At 43.0% G+C, this 5,633-nt stretch overlaps 1 long non-coding RNA gene across 1 annotated transcript; it reads left to right on the forward strand.

The window, feature by feature from the left end:
• The first annotated feature begins 868 nt into the window (after positions 1–868).
• On the forward strand, positions 869–2,892 carry LOC307030807. The gene is made up of 3 exons (XR_013805789.1): positions 869–1,183; positions 2,120–2,194; positions 2,296–2,892. It is a non-coding gene; the product is annotated as an uncharacterized lncRNA (long non-coding RNA).
• The last annotated feature ends 2,741 nt before the right edge of the window (positions 2,893–5,633 follow it).

Here is a 5,633-nt window from a genome sequence, read left to right on the forward strand (position 1 = left end):
ATCCATGTGGACACGATTTAAGTGGGGGGTACCTCACACCCTCTAGGGGGGTCCGGGGGGCATGCTCCGGGGGCAAGATTTGTTTTTAAATGTTTAAGTTAAAAGCATCAATCTGGTGCACTTTGAGAGCAACATTAAGAGATCTATGGATACATCTCTCAACACCCATATGAAACAGAACTGTAAGCAGATTTTCTTTTTCTTTATGGATATTTTACAAATCACTCCCCTTTCAAACTGTATTCTTGTTTATTAATAACAACTTTGTTTTACTGTCATACAGTATTTTATACCTGTTTACTTTATTCTCTTATTTTTTTATAACTATAATGATCATATCAATAATGATAATTATAATAATACATTACATTTATAAAGCGCTTTTCCTGGTGCTCAAAGCGCTTAGAAGCAAGTAAAACTAAATAACAACAGATAAATAAAGATAAAATAAATAAAGATGATGATAAAGATGTGCCTTTACCTCACTGGTTGGAGAAAAAGCTTCTTCTATTCGTTAGCATAGCTAGCTAACCAGATGCTAATAACAACAAAGTTATTGACTGTATGATCAGTATGACAGATGAACAGATCGCCCACTGGGCTTTCAACTAAAGACACAGCCACGCAAAAACTGCAGCATGTGTACGGCTCCTTATGGGTAGGCCTACTGCAATTTCTCGAGTGCCGGAGCGGCATTCTGGCATTCTGGTGCTCTCTGTCAAAACTGCACCCCTGTCAGACACGATAGGCTCGTGTTGTGTTCAAGAACCTTAATCTTGGCCAGGAAAAACAGGCACTCGCTTTTTTAATTTTTTGCGGTCTATATTTCTTCAATTTTTTTCTTTTTTGCGTGTGTTTATGAATTACCTCGAGGGCCGTACCAAATGGTCTCGCGGGCCGTATACGGCCCGGAGGCCGGAGGTTCCCCACACCTGTTGTAGATGAACTGAATGTGAGTGAGTGGGGCAATGCGCAACGTTTGCAATGACAGTAGGAGACCTCCCTAATGGGGCCCCACCTTATCCAGACTCACTCCGGTCAGTGTCGCAAATCACGTGCAATGCATTATTGTTTACAAAATAATCCTGATGACAAGGAAAGGCACTGAAAAATTAAGAGAAATTATCTTTCTGGAAGCAAAAAAAGGAAGAAGAAAAAAGGTGAAGAAGAGAGAAAAAAACAAGTAAGTTGAGTAGATAAAGAGGACATACTAAATAACTAAATGTTGCTAGTTTAACCTAAACTGTGGGATAGAGAAACTTGAATGACGTAACTTCCACTAGAATCAAATGATTTATTTTGTTTACTTTGACGTTTAACATGACATGAGTTAACCTAGCAGAACAGTATCTGCTCTGCTGGCCGTGACATTACCAAGTCATGTGTGCGCAGCCGGGTCGGTACAACGCCGTTGACCGCTTAGCTTAGTTTAGTTTAGCTAGCTGGCTGAAAGAACGTAGAAGCTATAAATTACAGTTGCCGTTGACGCGTTAGCTTAGCTTAACTAGCCGGCTGAAAGAACGTAAAAGCTAGTAATTAAACTATTAACACATCTTCATTCATCTTTTTTGCATTGTTAGTGAAATAAACATGGTCTCTGCCATTTCTACATTAACGTTTCACCCGTTGTTTAATGGGACACCAGTAATGGAGTAATTTGGAGGGGGAAATCAGCTAACTTTATCTGTAGGCTAGTTAACTGATGAAGCTGTGTCCAGCTGAGCTAACTGTCAAGCTATGAATGTTAAATTAGGAAATGTAGATGTAAGACATTTGGACAACTGTATCCTAAATAACTTATTGTTAAGTTAGTCTGCTGCTATGTGTTGAGTGTATTTTATTGTATTTTCCTTCTCTAGTGTACGATGATACTGAAAACTGTATATTTCAACCTTAGTAGCCATAGTGCAGGCTCCAGCACAATCCTCTCTATTGGAATCATGTTCACTTACATTGTCCCTTTCAAAGGAAATGGAAATAGTAAACAATGAAGAATAGTGGAAGCTATCCCCAAGAACAATATTTGAAAGCTGAATATGAGGAATTTGAATTATAGTGAAAGCATTTGGAATTGTTCACATGTTACTGTTATAAGTATCACTTTATTATCTATCCTAAGGATCCTTTCTTAAGTTTCTGGCACCAGCAGCAGCAACGGAAAAGGATAAGGTGTCCCATCCAAATTCTGATGATGGTAAGTTAAGTAGGCTATTCCACTTTTAATTGATTATACTGTGCATCACACTCCAAAGATTCCTTGTAACATGATATTCCCTGTTTCTTATTTGGTCATAGCAGTTCAGTCAACATCTACCTCCAGTGGGGCGTCAATATCTACCTTGAGTGGAGCGTCAACATCTGCCTCCAGTGGGGCGTCAACATCTGCCTCCAGTGAGAAGTCAACATCTGCCTCCAGTGAGGCGTCAACATCTGCCTCCAGTGGGGCGTCAACATCTGCCTCCAGTGGGACAGCAACATCTTCTCACCATGAAGACGACACGTCAACCCCTACCTCCAACAGCATTACCACGACTACAAAAGGTTTGATCACATCAGACGACCCTGCACAATGTTCAAATGTCCTAAATGATAGTGAAAAGTGTGCACTAGTAACAAGAGGAACAATACAAGAAACAGATATAGTCTTTCCGCAGAATAGTGAAAAAACTTCACGTAGATTTACAAAGGAAAACTATTCTGGTTTTAATTGTTCTTTATATTTATATATATGATTTATTCGTTTTTGTATGTCTTTTATATTCATATTACTAACTAATAACTCACTTTGAATATAACAAAAATGCGAAGTTGTTAAATAAAAAACTGTTTACATTTAGCAATTTTTTTGTTGGTGTCAGATTATTTATAACACAATGGTGATGAAAGCTGGTTCGAGGGGCCCCAGTGAGTTTTTGCCTAGGGCCCCCACAGACCCTAGAATCGGCGCTGGCTATGGTCCACAGTGTCGAAGGCAGCTGTCAGGTCTAACAGCACCAGGACAGCTGGGCTACCTGAGTCACACAAACCACTTTCTGTGCATGGATCGCTGTGCATTCGTGTGTGGGTTTTTTGAGACTCCCCTGACGGTCAGCCGATTCGTACTTGTAATTTTTTCTATCTATAACCAATCAGATGTCTCCTCAATTCTAAGCCAATCACATGAGCGCGCCCCCACGAGGGTAGATTTCTTGCGTTCATGACGTAATGCTTCATGTACGCATTTTGCGCAGTCCGGAGCTGACAGGTCCATGGAGACCGCCTGCAGGCGCTAATCTCTCAGGACACCTCCACTCTCAGTACATTGCCACTTTCCGAACAGCAATGCACGCAAATACAAGTCTTTATATTATTAAGGTACAGCGCCACTTTCCGAACCATTGATGAATGCTTGTGTGTACACAGAAACGGCAGGCAAAACCGTTTTATATGTCTGTTTCCTGTATGGCGAATACAGCTGCTTTATTTATGTCTGTATGAAGTTGTTGTGAGTGTGGAGGGAACAGCTACAGGTTAGCTTAGCCTAATCGATCAGTGCACTACGAAGCCAGTGCTAGACAGTGAACTGTCAACGGGGGGAGCCCCGCCGGTCATTATCGGCCGATATTCACTCTTAATAGTTTGATCGGTGCTCTCTATAAAGGCCGATCAGGAGAGCTGGATCTGATCGATATGGACATAAACGCGAGTGAAGTGTAACCGGACGCGAGAGAGAGATCAGATCAGCTGCTGAGTCTGACGGAGACATGCAGCTCTGCATGATCACCTGAAGCTCCGCCCTCTGTTTAGCGAGCTGACCGGACTGCGCAAAATGCGTAGGCTATATGAAGTGTCATGAACGCAAGAAATCCTACCCTCGTGGGGGCGCGCTCATGTGATTGGCTTAGACTGGAGGAGACATCTCATTGGCTATAGATGAGAGAAATTACAAGTACAAATCGGGTGAGTGTCAGGGGAGTCTCAAAAAACCCACACACGAATGCACAGCGATCCGTGCACAGAAAGCGGTTTGTGTTTGCAGGTTCAGAGGTTTTCAACGGAAAACAAATATGTGTGGATCAAAAATACATATGTAAAACTTTTTTCTGTGTTTGGATTTTATTTACATGTACTGTATATGAAACGGAACACATGTGTGTGCATTGAAAAACACAAGTGTGGATCCGGAAATACAAGTGTGAATCCTTTTGCGAATCATGAAATATAAGTTCGAATCCTACTGTGTGTAGAAGGATGTGTGTATTATGAGACTGTTCTGAGCCCATAGTCGAGGAGATTTAAAAAGTCCCTAACCAGAGGTTTGGACTCGCAGCACACATGGACATTGAAGTCTCCGGAGATCAAAACACGATCATATTTCACCATGATCCCGGACAGATTGTCATAAAAGTCAGTTATGAAATCCTTATTAGACTTTGGCGGACGATACACGACTGCGCAGAGTATAGGCGAGGCCGGGTTCAGTTCAAAAAGCTGCAACTCCAATTAGAATAGCTAGTTATAGGGTGAAGCAATCGGCATTGGAGATTAGCTCTAAACACTGATGCTATGCCCCCACCACGGCCGGTGGTACGGGGGGAGCTGAAGAAAGTACAGTTGGGAGGAAGAAGTTCAGAAAACGGTACATACTTGCCAGTGTGGACCCAGGTCTCCGTCAGGAACATCAAATCCAGATCACAAGAGGTGAAGAAGTCGTTTAACAGGAATGTCTTGTTTGCTATTGACCTAGCGTTTAGCAAAGCCATGCAGAGTTTTCTCTCCGGAGGTGCCGAAGGTGTAGTGCGTCTTAGCGGACGAAGATGTGCGTGTTGAACGCCGCGCGGACCGGGAGCAGTTTGTCGGGCAGGAGGAGCTGCCAGCGGGCCCAGCAGAGGCCGCAGCTCCGGAAAGACAGGGCGAATCCATCGATCCCTCACATGGCGTGCAGCGGGAGGGCCATGACATCTGATGAATGGATAAGTCCCAGAAGAAGCCGTCAGGTGTGCTTTTTGATGGACAAGCGCGCCACCACGCTTTCCCCGTCGTCTAAAGCACTTTCGGTGAGGCAGGATGCAGGGCAACCGGCGCAGGTAGGTGGGGATATCTGACAGTAGAGGAGGGGAGTCGATTTACGGTTGCCAGATGTAGGTTTGGGCAGCAGTATAAACTCCAGTGAGGGTCTTAGGTGGAGGAGAGCTTGGCGATCATAGACGAGCAGAGCAGAGACATTCTGACAAACATAAAATAAAAACAGGATCGCTAAAGGTAGATAGCTGAGGGAGCGGCATGCCGACACAGGCGCCATCTTGAAATCAGTCGGAATTCGCAACGGCTCATTTAAAAATAAACGTGGATTTGCATAAAAAAATTGTTTTTCGGGGTTTGGGTATTTTCTTTGATTTTAAATAAACAAAGTCTTGGCTTTCAGAATGTGAAACTTTTATTTCCAAAATCACACAATAAATAAATGTTTGAAGCTTGTAAAGGGAAATGTGTGCTTCCAGAATCGGCGAGGACACTATCGATACTGACTCAGCAATCACTGCGTAACTCAGGTCTCAGTGAGTCACGCCCCTCAAGTGTGCATTTCAATAGGCAGGAAGACTCTGCTGATTGCGGGAAGTGCAAAAACATTTTAAATAGCGCATTTCAAATCA

This window comes from Notothenia rossii (genome assembly GCF_949606895.1).
Source record: "Notothenia rossii genome assembly, chromosome: 2".
Taxonomy (NCBI): Eukaryota; Metazoa; Chordata; class Actinopteri; order Perciformes; family Nototheniidae; genus Notothenia; species Notothenia rossii.